Here is a 12,916-nt window from a genome sequence, read left to right on the forward strand (position 1 = left end):
GGGACACAAAGGTGAGTGAACACTCACAGGTCTGCTCAAGGACACCGATGTTCCGCAAAACTAAGCAAGTCTAAATATAAACCTCGCTTGTATCTTATCTGCGTTCTGTTCAACAGGTGTATTTATGGAGCTATGAGTGCTTCTTTATAAGGAACCCTCCACGTCAGCACTATCCACGTCGCTGCAGCAGGGGAGAGAAGCAAAGCCTTTACAGATGTGACACGCAGCCCCCGCAGCCCTGTCCCTCGCCCGGCAGCGGGTGACCGATGGCACAGGCCACCAGCCCGCCTGGTGGGTGAGGGAACGCCTCACCCATCGCACCAGCCGTCGTGGGAGGCTTCTTGCCCAAGCGAGTTGGAGGAGTGGGAGCACTGATAAAGCAGGAGGTGGTGTGTGTGTTGCAGCCGGGCATTGAGCAATGGAAGTAGCACCTACGCGAGCTGGGCATCCAGCCTGCAGCAGTTGGGACAGAAAGGCCTGGGGCAAAGGAGAGCGCAGGCTTCTGGTGTGCAAACCCTTCGGAAAAGGCCTTAGGAAAAAGACTTTTCACAGAATCCCAGAATCATCTGGGCTGGAAAAGCCCTTGAAGCTCCTCCAGCCCCACCATGAACCTCCCCCTGACCGTTCCCAACTCCATCAGATCCCTCAGCGCTGGCTCAACCCGACTCTTCAACCCCTCCAGGGATGGGGACTCCCCCCCTGCCCTGGGCAGCCCATTCCAACGCCCAACAGCCCCTTCTGCAAAGAAATCCTTCCGAAGAGCCAGTCTGACCCTGCCCTAGCGCAGCTTGAGGCCATTCCCTCTTGGCCTGCCGCTGGCTCCTTGGCTCAAGAGACTCCTCCCCCCTCTCTGCACCCTCCTTTCAGGGAGTTGCAGAGGGCCAGGAGGTCTCCCCTCAGCCTCCTCTTCTCCACACTAAACCCCCCCAGTTCCCTCAGCCGCTCCCCATCAGACCTGTGCTCCAGACCCTGCACCAGCTCCGTTGCCCTTCTCTGGACACACTCAAGTACTTAATTTTAAGAGACTAGAAAGGCATCGTGTGTCAAGAACACCCTTTTCAACCTAACTCACCTCATCCTCCACACCAGTGCTTTCACCAAAAATCTCTAAGATCTATAAATACACACAGGACTTGTTTAAGACAGGAGAGTCACTCACCGGTGTTGAACTGCCCAGGAAGAATCGCAGCTCAGAAGTCACATCAGCAGGTCCCAACGCCTTGGGCAGACAGCACGTATTCCTGGCAGTGAGAAAACTACTTTTAGATATACAGATAAAGGTCTCGGGTATTGTTTTTCATCACTTTTACACCCTGTTTCCATTTATTAGTAGCAAGAATTCACTTACATGTGAGGTTTCACACTGATACTGCTGCTAAACACCACAGATAAGAAAACTCTACTTGAGTCACAGCTGATTCAGCAAACACTTAAAACGAAGGTGGAAGGAGGCAAGAGCAGCACCAGGGAACACCCTGGTCCCACCCCAGAGCTCGGGGGGACAAAGAGGAGACCATTCCTCAGCCATCACATCTGCTTCTTCAGGCCACTGCTGAGAAGTGCCATTTTAAAGCCTTTCAGAGTCTGACCCTCCTTATCTCCCTGGACTTTTGCTCCTCTTGTTATTTATGCTCCTCACACCCTGATTTAACCGTCCCCCCCTCTCCCAGCCCCAGGGACACAAGTTGTCCTCACAGGCTGCCAGTTGAACACCAGCACACGGGTCTTGTTCAAAAAAAAAAAAAGGTACTTCTCAATTTTAGATTAGAATAGTTCAACTGGAAAGGACCTACAACAATCAGCTAAAAACTCCACTTTTACCTGCTTCTTCAGTTGTCCTCCTCCACGGTGGGTACAACTTCAGAGACAGAATTTAACACAAACTGCCCAAATTAGAGGGATGCTTTCCACAATTGCTGCATTAACACTCAGCAGCAAGTTGTAGGTCAACATATTTATTTTAAGAAGCGGTTCCATTCGCATTTCTCTCATTTTGGGGTTATATTTTAATCCCCACCTCTGCAGAACTGTTCTAAGTTAACGCCGCTGCCCCTTATCCCCACCACAGGGTGTTGCCTGATAGCAGGGGGTGCCCACGTGCAGGGATGAGCACCCCCCCCCGTGTTTGCCATCGCACTGGAGGGTAACTGGGAAATTGAAATGCACAAGCTGCCACCTCTGGGTCTCCCAAAATACGCCGTCATGCGAGGGGGAAGAAAACCATCAACAGAAACCAGATGCTCCATGCCTGCCCTCGGTGGGCTGCGAGACGAGCCGCCCGCTGTCGCAACAACTTTCACCCGCCGCCCGAAAACACAGTGGTTGTTTTGGCCCCCTGATCTTTCTGCCTGGGTGATGCACGGTGAGCGCGAGCTGTTTCACACGAGTTATGCAAACCCCAGAGCAGAGCGCTGCATCGCTCCGCTGCCGCCTCTTACCCAAGAGGTTCCCCAAAGGGGGAACCACCCCCTTGTAGCTACAGTTAGGAGGGAGTCAGTGGCGAGCAGAGCTGCTTGTGCAGGAGCTGGGGCAAACGCTGTCCGGATCACAGGTCCCTGGTAGCGAGGAGGAACTGCGATGCAGACAGCTCTGCTGCATCCAGCGCTGGGAGAGGTCAGTCCTGCAGGATGGGACAAGCCCCTCCGCAGCACCTAGACAGGTCCCCAGCAACGTGACAGCATTATTTTGGTGCCACCTGCATTTATTCACTTGGCACCTGCGCCATATTCAAATACAGAAGGGCACCACGTAAAACCCGCTGCCTGCAGGGCACTTCCAAAACAGGACACTCAGAGTATCCCAGAATCATCCCGGTTGGAAGAGACCATGAAGCTCCTCCAGCCCCACCATGAACCTCCCCCTGACCGTTCCCAACTCCACCAGATCCCTCAGCGCTGGCTCAACCCGACTCTTCAACCCCTCCAGGGATGGGGACTCCCCCCCTGCCCTGGGCAGCCCATTCCAACGCCCAACAGCCCCTTCTGCAAAGAAATCCTTCCGAAGAGCCAGTCTGACCCTGCCCTGGCGCAGCTTGAGGCCATTCCCTCTTGGCCTGCCGCTGGCTCCTTGGCTCAAGAGACTCCTCCCCCCTCTCTGCACCCTCCTTTCAGGGAGTTGCAGAGGGCCAGGAGGTCTCCCCTCAGCCTCCTCTTCTCCACACTAAACCCCCCCAGTTCCCTCAGCCGCTCCCCATCAGACCTGTGCTCCAGACCCTGCACCAGCTCCGTTGCCCTTCTCTGGACACGCTCGAGTCATTCAAGGGCCTTTTTGGGGTGAGGGGCCCAAAACTGAACCCACTCATCGAGGGGCGGCCTCACCAGTGCCCAGCCCAGGGGTCAGATCCCTTCCCTGTCCCTGCTGGTGCTGATACAAGCCAGGATGCTCTTGGCCTTCTTGGCCACCTGGGCACACTGCTGGCTCCTGTTCAGCCGGCTGGCAATCAACCCCCCATACACAACACCTTCCACAGCAGTGGGATTTAATTCCTCCCACGTGACATGACTTTAGGAAAGTCCCTTGTAGCAGCATCCAAAGCCCACCCGCCAAACAGCCCCCACGCCTGCTGCAGCCACACATGTCTTTTCTCCAGCCACAGCATCACCTGATCACCCTCATTTGTGGCCGTAATTGGACCGAGGAGGTTCACGCCAGGGTGATCAGACCTTACCCCGTACCCCAGATGCACGTCCCCCTTCCTCTCGCAGCTGATGTGCTGCCATGGGCTCACACTCCCTTGCACAAGCAGAGGAAGACGTGCCACAGCTGAGCCAACAGCTTCCCCCCGTCACCTCCATGCTCAGACATCGTACGGGAAGAGACCAACCCTCACAACCGCCTTCGACCCTGATTATTCCTCTCCCAGTGACTTGACATTTCAGCATTTCCCCTTCACAAGCCACAGGAAGTTTGGGCCAGACTGACTTCGCTTTGGCTCACTGACAGCAGGTTAAAATTTATTCCTGAGTGCACCTCTAGCCACAGAGAGAGACAGCTGCTTCTCCACAGTTAGCTATTAAATGGAAAAAGAGGCTAGATCATCCAGTTATTCTGTCTTAAGTGCACTGGGATTCGCGAAACAAACATCTAGTGAAAGACTAACTGACCCGAGGCAAATTCTTGCCTGATGAAAAACCATATTTTGTGCTGCGTGCCTTTGTTATTCACAATCCCATCACAAGATCTTACACCTGATCTGTTTACAGCCAAGCACGATCTTAGGCTGACATCTGCCAACACTCCTCTTCCTGCTCCTCAGAGGGGACGTGATGCCGGAGGGACAGGGAGGCCTGTCCAAGCCATGCAATGCCAACACGTGGCTCCCGGAGTTCCCCAACCTCAGCCTGACACTTTTTTTTTTTTTGGCCTTAGCTCCTAATTAAGCACCCTTTCACAAGGCCCATCTGAAAGCCACAGTGCAGCCAACAGCTACCAAACCAATTTGGTTTGACGCCGTTTTAACCAGCTGCTTTGGAAAAGGCAGAAGAGGTTTTATTCAAATGAGTAATTACAGCTTTAACTTCCTCCCCCAAAGCAGACAGGTTAAATATTCTTCCCTACCCACACAGAGGCACTCGGAGCACTAACCCAAGGCAGCCTGGTTTGCCCTTGGTCCCCAGCAGACAGAGGAAGCCCCAGGAGGGTCCAGAGACCGGAGAGGGACAGCGAGCAGATGTCTGTCTCCCTTCAGGACACCACGTTGCCCCGAGATGGCCGGTGCTTCTTTAACCGATTCCTCTGAGGAAGATGAGTCACTGCCCAGCTCGTGTGGGAGGAGACCACACCACAAAACGCTGCAAAGCCAGGGCTGGCTTCTTGTGAAAACCAGTTTCTGAAGAAACTTTTAATGCTGAAGGCTCCAGTCCCAGGCTCAAATAGGGGGAGAAAAAAAAAAGGGGGGGAAGGAGCAGCTCACTCCAGAGAACAGGCACCTCTACCTGCCCTACACCAGCCACCCCCACGTCCCTTTGGGTGCTCCTGGCCCAGGGGTGCCCTGCTTGGTCTAGGGAAAAAGAAAACCCCCTTCCTCATGTAGCAACTGCGGGGAGATCCCCGATACCTTTGTTTTCTTTGCGCTGGGAACTCGCAGCTGAAAGATCCTGGCAGTCACCTCCGACACAGGCAACGGGATTGCTCATAGAAGGATGAGAAGTCACTGGGGAGTTACAGACAAGTGCAATTACTGCCATGCTGGGGTCTCAGCCTGGCACTTGAAATCTCTCCTCCCCCCTTCAAAACATACTTAATTGGGAGATTAAGTTTAAGAGTCATTTTAAAGCTGATCATTCATCAGGCACGCATCTGAACCAGAAACCAGCCTGGAAACCCTAAAACATCAGTTAAGCATCCCAGCAGCACCCAGGTAATTCACCAGCTTTGGACCCCCCCCAAAAGGGTTTGGGGACCCCCAAAAAGGGACACAGAGGGAATGGACATGGGGAGAGGGGACAGAGGTGACTTCCCATCATGGGGGGTAGAGGATGAAGCTCTGGAAGGCGCTCAGGGCTGCGGAGAGGAATGAGGGGGGTCACACCAACATGGGGTACGGGACTGAGTCGAGCTTCTCCCCATTCTCATGCTGAGTCCAGGGGGAATCACCAACCAGCCCAGAAAGGGTTAAGAGAGCCAGAGTTTAGTAGGAAGGAAAGCACCCCAAAACAGTCACACTCACCCCCCAGCTCTGAGCTGAACCCCCATTTCCAGGCGCAGCAAGGGGTGATCAGACCTAAGAGTGGGCAGCACTGGGGGGATCCTGACACCCCCACAACTCAGAGAGGCTGAGAGGGACAGGGACACCCCCCCAACCCTAAGGGGACCCCAGTTTTGACAGGGGAAGCCTTTAACAGCCCTGAGGGCCCCCAGCTGAGGGGAGACCCTGGGTGTCAGGGGGGTCTCACATGGGACCCCCAACCTGGGGGGGGGGGGGGGCCACAAACACACATACAACCCCCAATCCAGGATGGGGAACACACGAGCCCCAGAGCAGGGGGCACACAGACACTGCAGGAGGCCCAACACCCCCACGGGACCCCCCAGCCTCGGGGGGACTCAGTGCACTCCCCAAACCCCCACAGGACCCTACAACCGGCAAGGAAAAGGCAGAGGGCCCCCGGGGGGCACCGGTGTCCCCCCCCCACACCCGCGTCCCCCCATCTGCGGGGTCACCAAGGGTTTCCCCACAGCAACAGCCGCCCCCCACCCACCCGCAGCCAGCACCACCCGTGTCCCGGCGACCAGCGGAGCCACAGCAGCCCCCGAGACCCGGCCCGCAGTGGGCACTGAGGGGGAGTTTCCCTCAGAAATAGCGTCTCCGCGGGTCCCCGGCGCCCCCAGCCCGGGCCCCGGTACCTGAGCTCCGGGCGCCGCCACCCCCTCCCCGCGCACCGCCCCGGGGCCGCCTTTTGAAGGGAACCGGCCGGCTCCGCGCCCCGCCCCTCGCCGAGGCCACGCCCCCTGTGGGCCACGCCCCTCCAATGCCAGCCCTGCGCCCCCTTGGCCCCGCCCCCGCCGCGACGAGACAGCGCCGGCCACGCCCATCAGAGCCATATAAGGTGCGTGCTGCGCCAGTCCCCGCCCACTGTGGGCGGGGCCAGCGCTGGCGGGTGATTGCACGTGGCTGCCTGAGCGGGGGAGCGGGGGGGGGGGGGGGGGCTCCGCCGGGGCTGCCCGGTTTGGGGACCCCAAGAGCCGCAACCCCGCGGCCCGGCCCCCGCCCCCGGCCCAGCCCTGCCCGTGCTACCTTGTGGGGAGCCCTGCGCTCTGCCGCGGGCTTCTGGGGTGCTGCTGGGGGCTTTGGGGTGCTGCTGCCTGGTGCTTCTGGGGCAAAACCCCTCCAGGAAGGCCCGTGGGCTCAGGCAGCTCATCCCCTCCCTGCTGGGCTGGGGTCCGCCCCTCCCTGGGACAGGGCGAGCACCACCAGTACAATAGTGCCCCCCCCAGCGCTCCCGGGCAAACTGTCTCCCTGGAGCGTCAGGTCCTGAGCACCTTTGAGTGTCCCCTCCATGTCCCACCTGTCTGAGTGTCCCCTCCATGTTCCACCTGCTTGAGTGTCCCCTCCATGTTCCACCACTTGAGTGTCCCCTCCATGTTCCACCTCTTGAGTGTCCCCTCCATGTTCCACCTTTTGAGTGTCCCCTCCATGTTCCACCTGCTTGAGTGTCCCCACCATATTCCACCTGAGTGTCCCCACCATGTTCCATCTGCTTGAGTGTCCCCTCCATGTTCCACCTGAGTGTCCCCACAATGTTCCACCTTTTGAGTGTCCCCACCATGTTCCACCTGAGTGTCCCCTCCATGTTCCACCTGTTTTTGAGTGTCCCCTCCATGTTCCACCTGTCTGAGTGTCCCCTCCATGTTCCACCTTTTGAGTGTCCCCACCATGTTCCGAGTGTCCCCTCCATGTTCCACCTGTTTTTGAGTGTCCCCTCCATGTTCCACCTGCTTGAGTGTCCCCACCATATTCCACCTGAGTGTCCCCACCATGTTCCACCTGTTTTTGAGTGTCCCCTCCATATTCCACCTGAGTGTCCCCACCATATTCCACCTGAGTGTCCCCTCCATGTTCCACCTGAGTGTCCCCTCCATGTTCCACCTTCCCTCCAGTGCCTCCTAGAAGTCGAGTGTTTGCAGAGCTCTGTCCCCAGAGCTGGCAGCGGTTCAGAGGCTGCTTCCTTCCCAGATTTCTAAGTTACAAACCACCATGGACTCGCCGCATTCATCACCTGGCAAACAAACTCCATCTGGCTTATGAAGTATTTTCTGGACCATTTGCTGGGCTCATCTCCCTCCTCTCCCCTTTTTTGGGACGACACCCAAGAGACCTGCCACCGTGCCCTGCAAAACCTCGATCTGATTACAGCCCTGAGAGAGTTCTTGTATTTTTCTGATGCTTAGATGAGATTAAGGGCAGAGGGAGAGGTGATTCATCCTCTGCCTCCGGACTAGAGACAGCAGCATCGGCGAGGGCCTCGGCACAGCTCCAAGTACAGCCAAGGGTGGGCAGGTTCCCGGCAGAGTCGTGGCTGTTTGCAGCCTCCGGGCTGCTCCGGTCAGTCCTGCAGAGCTCGGGGCTTCACCCCCCGAGCATGAACGGAGCCAGTTCGAAGCCCTCGCAGGTTTGGAGGCCACGGGCCCGCAGGACACCTGGATTTGGCTGCTTCTGAGGGACAAAGCAACCAGCTGGGTCACAAATACTGACCTTGACCCCCCAAAATCCCATTCCTGGTGACGTGAGTCAAACTCGGAGCGCGGGGGTTTGGGTTGAGCAGGTTCAGCTGGTGTTGCAGCCCCAACCCAAAGCTGCTCCATCGCCCGGGCACGTTACACCCCCAGTCTGAAAAACTCGGGATGTTTGGCAGTTTTTTTCCCTTTCCATCCTCAAAAACCCACCTGGGGTGCAGCCATTAACAACGCTGAATCAAGCAGCAAGAAATGCTTCGAGAAAGCCCCTGAGTGATGCTCCCAGAGTTTATGAAGTGTCCTCTTAACCCAAAATCCCCGGAGAAAATGAGCCCCCGCTGCACACGAGCGAGGCAGACGGCAATCACCGCCCCTCAGCTGCAATCACCGAGTTCAAGCAGCTCGAATTTGCGTGGGGAAAGCGTTTCGCTCACCGTTTTCAAATGGATTTAATGAGGCCAACCAGAGAAAACAACGTCTGGGAAGAAATGGGAGTTCATTACAGATAATTTAGCGGCGCAGAACCTTTTTCGGGAGGGTGGGGAGCGGGCTGCAGACGGGACCGGGGTGACTTAGGTCCTGCTTGACAAACCTGATCTCCTTCTATGACAGGGTGACCTGCTTATTGGATGAGGGAAAGGCTGTGGATGTAGTTTACCTTGACTTCAGTAAGGCCTTTGACACCGTTTCCCGCAGCATTCTGCTGGTGAAACTGGCTGCTCGTGGCTTGGATGGGCACACGCTTTGCTGGGTCAGAAACTGGCTGATGGCCGGGCCCAAAGAGTTGTGGGGAAGGGAGTTAAATCCGGTTGGCGGCCGGTCACGAGTGGTGTCCCCCAGGGCTGGGTTTTGGGGCCGCTCCTGTTTAACATCTTCACTGATGCTCTAGACGAGGGGATCGAGTGCCCCCTCAGTCAGTTTGCAGGTGACACCCAGTTGGGTGGGGGTGTTGGTCTGCTCGAGGGTGGGGAGGGTCTGCAGAGAGACCTGGGCAGGCTGGAGCGATGGGCTGAGCCCAGCTGGGGGAGTTTCACTAAGGGCAAATGCCGGGTGCTGCCCTTGGGCCACAACAACCCCCAGCAGCGCTCCAGGCCTGGGGAGGAGTGGCTGGAGAGCTGCCGGTCAGAGAGGGACCTGGGGGGGATTGGTAATGAGCCAGCAGTGTGCCCAGGTGGCCAAGAAGGCCAGTGGCATCCTGGCTTGTACCAGCACCAGCGTGGCCAGCAGGGACAGGGAAGGGATCTGACCCCTGTGCTGGGCACTGGTGAGGCCGCCCCTCGATGAGTGGGTTCAGTTTTGGGCCCCTCACCCCAAAAAGGCCCTTGAATGACTCGAGCGTGTCCAGAGAAGGGCAACGGAGCTGGTGCAGGGTCTGGAGCACAGGTCTGATGGGGAGCGGCTGAGGGAACTGGGGGGGTTTAGTGTGGAGAAGAGGAGGCTGAGGGGAGACCTCCTGGCCCTCTGCAACTCCCTGAAAGGAGGGTGCAGAGAGGGGGGAGGAGTCTCTTGAGCCAAGGAGCCAGCGGCAGGCCAAGAGGGAATGGCCTCAAGCTGCGCCAGGGCAGGGTCAGACTGGCTCTTAGGAAGGATTTCTTTGCAGAAGGGGCTGTTGGGTGTTGGAATGGGCTGCCCAGGGCAGGGGGGGAGTCCCCATCCCTGGAGGGGTTGAAGAGTCGGGTTGAGCCAGCGCTGAGGGATCTGGTGGAGTTGGGAACGGTCAGGGGGAGGTTCATGGTGGGGCTGGAGGAGCTTCAAGGGCTTTTCCAACCCGGGTGATTCTGGGATTCTGGGATTCTGTGACTTTGTGCCGGAGAGGCTGCATGTACCCATCCCACTGCTGCTGATTTTCACCAGCGCGGGCGTTGAAATGTTAAAATATGTCCCAAACCTTGGTGCCCGCGTGTCCCACTGACCTCACCTCGCCTGGACCGGTGCGACGTGCTCCTCAACCCCGTAAAAAAGCCGCTCTGCTGCCAAACCCACCTTTTCCCGCAGCCACGGCCCGGGTTTGTGCCCCAAGCTATGGGGAAGGCTCGTAGCCGATGAGATGTTTAATTTGCTCCCTCTATCGTGATCTGGGGTGGTTATAGCTGTTTTCCAGCAGCTCTCCTGCTGCTTTTCCCTCCTCGATCCACCTTGCACGAGGGAATAGGGGCCAGATTCAGGCGCTGCGCTGCTCACCATCACATGCCCGTGACTTGCACATCCTCGGGGCACGTGGGCTGCAAAATCCCTCCCGCGTGGGAGCCGGGGGATGCGCAGAGGTGCAGGAGGATTTAATTCTTGTGCAATGCACGGGGTGGGAAGGGCGACCGAGAGCTGCGACCGTGAGTCGGTATCTTCGAGGCTGGGAAAAGGGGTCCCTCGGCTCAGCCCCCTCGGCTGGGGATCGGTGGGGCTGGGGGAGGATGATGATGGTTCAACAGGCGGGGTGAGATGTTGAGAGGGAGGAATCGAAGCCCCCCCTCAGCCACGGGCGCAGCCAAATCATCTCACCTCCCCAGATAACCCTGAGGGACACACACACAAGAAAAAAAAAACACAAACACAACTGGGCTGGAAACCACCCCAAAAGGGGCTCCCGCGGGAGCGGCGACGTCCCACCCCGCTCCCCCCCAACCCCCGGGGTGCGGGGACGGGGCCAACTCTCCCCAGGGGTGACTCAGACGCTTGTTCCAACCCCCGGCGAGCGAAGGTTTCTTGGGAAGTGGTTGCAAAATCCCGCTGGCGTGGGGGGTGCCTCTTGTTCCCCACCCCCCCCACCCCCCCCGCCTTTTCGTCCCTCTCCACCAGCTTTGCAGGGAAAATGGGTTTAAAAACGGGAAGAAAAGGGATTAAGCCTGAGACACAATCTGGCAACAGGGGCCGAGGGGAGGCCACCGCACGGATTTGCACCGTTGTCTTTAGGGGCAGCTTCTTCCCCCTGTCTGGGGATTCTCTGTTGTCTAATATAGGGTTGAGCTCACCCCGCAGCCCGTCCCCGGGGGAGGGGGGGCTTAGGGCGGGTTTCCCCCTCCCCATCCCCTCTCAGTCCCTGCCGGGGTCTGTCTGCACGGGCCAATCCTGCACCCAGCACCTTCCTCGGGGTGCAACAACCACCTCAGGGGAGATGCGAGATGCCCGCAATTAGGCAATTAGGAGGTGGCAATTAGCGTGGGGGGGGGGGGGGGGGCGAGCTGGGAAGCCTCCTTCTCCCTGGCATTTTGCTCCTGGGAAGGTGAGAATAAATGAGCCCTAAAATTTCCATCGAGCAGCTCCGACCACCCCGGCGTGCAGGAGGCGTCTGCCTCGGGAGCGCACGAGCCCGGCGGAAATATTTAATTTTGCCTTATTTTGATGGTTTGGGCGCTTGTGAGGGGAAAAAATTCAGTTTTCCGCTCAGCTCGCACGTTTATGGTGGTGGAAAAAAAAAATAAATTCCACAGCATTCGCACAGGAGGGAGTTTATTAAATCAATGTTGACCCAAATGGGGCGGTTTTCTTTTTTCCCCCAAAATTTAGAAGTTTAGAAAACACCTGAGGTGCCGCGTTGCGCCACTCGCAGGATGCCGGGGGCGGCGCCGTAAAACTGGGGAAAAAAAAAAAGAAATAAAAATCTCAGGAGAGTTGGGGAGGGGGTGAAACGGAGACGGAGCGAAAATGGAGCAGCCAGCGCTGGCGACACAGGGACGGAGATGCCACAGCGCGGTTTTGGGGGGAATTCAGCGGAATTGGGGGTTTTCCACAGGTTTTATTGCCGCAGGGGCGTCCCCGCGGTGCTGAGACCCCCGGACTGACCCCCCCGGGCGGCACCGGGAGGGGGGAACGAGTTGCCGGTCTGGTGAGGCCGCGGCAAAGGATGGAGCGTGGCGGCCTCGCACGTTTTGCACGAGGACACATGGTCTGGCACAGCGTCGTAGCGGCACCACGGCTTCACGGTGCCGTGCCGCCTTGCACAAGCACACACGAGCGTGCACAAGCATGTTCAGCCTCACACAAGCGCAGGTGGCTTTGCACAAGCACGGAGAGGCCTTGCACGAGCGCACGTGACCTCGCACAAGCACGTGCAGACTCGCATGAGCATGCACGGGCATATGTGGCTTTGCACGAGCGTGCACGAGGGCACACAACCTTGCACGGGCACATGCAAGCCCACAGGCTGGTGTGGGAAAGGTCTGTACTGGGACGGGAGCCCTCATACTGGTGTGTGTGGTTCCATACTGGGACGGGAGCCCTCATACTGGTGTGTGTGGTTCCATACTGGGATGGGAGCCCGCATACTGGTGTGTGTGGTTCCATACTGGGACGGGAGCCCTCATACTGGTGTGTGTGGGTTCCATACTGGGACGGGAGCCCTCATACTGGTGTGTGTGGTTCCATACTGGGACGGGAGCCCGCATACTGGTGTGTGTGGTTCCATACTGGGACGGGAGCCCTCATACTGGTGTGTGTGGTTCCATACTGGGACGGGAGCCCTCATGCTGGTGTGTGTGGGTTCTATGCTGGGACGGGAGCCCTCATACTGGTGTGTGTGGTTCCATACTGGGATGGGAGCCCTCATACTGGTGTGTGTGGTTCCATACTGGGACGGGAGCCCTCATACTGGTGTGTGTGGTTCCATACTGGGATGGGAGCCCGCATACTGGTGTGTGTGGTTCCATACTGGGACGGGAGCCCTCATACTGGTGTGTGTGGGTTCCATACTGGGACGGGAGCCCTCATACTGGTGTGTGTGGTTCCATACTGGGACGGGAGCCCGCAT

At 57.9% G+C, this 12,916-nt stretch overlaps 1 protein-coding gene across 3 annotated transcripts in view; it reads right to left on the bottom strand.

Annotated features, from left to right (window-relative positions):
* The window catches only part of VDR (vitamin D receptor), a 46,352-nt gene extending 39,970 nt beyond the window's left edge, over nt 1–6,382 (bottom strand). Inside the window, exons 1-3 of one of the 3 annotated variants that reach the window (XM_074807460.1) lie at nt 6,346–6,382; nt 5,057–5,152; nt 1,160–1,241 (exon numbers count right to left, since the gene is read on the bottom strand). The gene's annotated coding sequence lies outside the window, so the exon portion shown is untranslated. Of the gene's footprint in view, nt 1–1,159; nt 1,242–4,584; nt 4,831–5,056; nt 5,153–6,200; nt 6,253–6,345 lie in introns of those variants that run through there. The other 2 variants (XM_074807461.1, XM_074807462.1) reach the window with 2 other exon arrangements.
* Nucleotides 6,383–12,916: the final 6,534 nt, after the last annotated feature.

Source organism: Strix aluco, chromosome 27, assembly GCF_031877795.1.
Source record: "Strix aluco isolate bStrAlu1 chromosome 27, bStrAlu1.hap1, whole genome shotgun sequence".
NCBI classification, from domain to species: domain Eukaryota; kingdom Metazoa; phylum Chordata; class Aves; order Strigiformes; family Strigidae; genus Strix; species Strix aluco.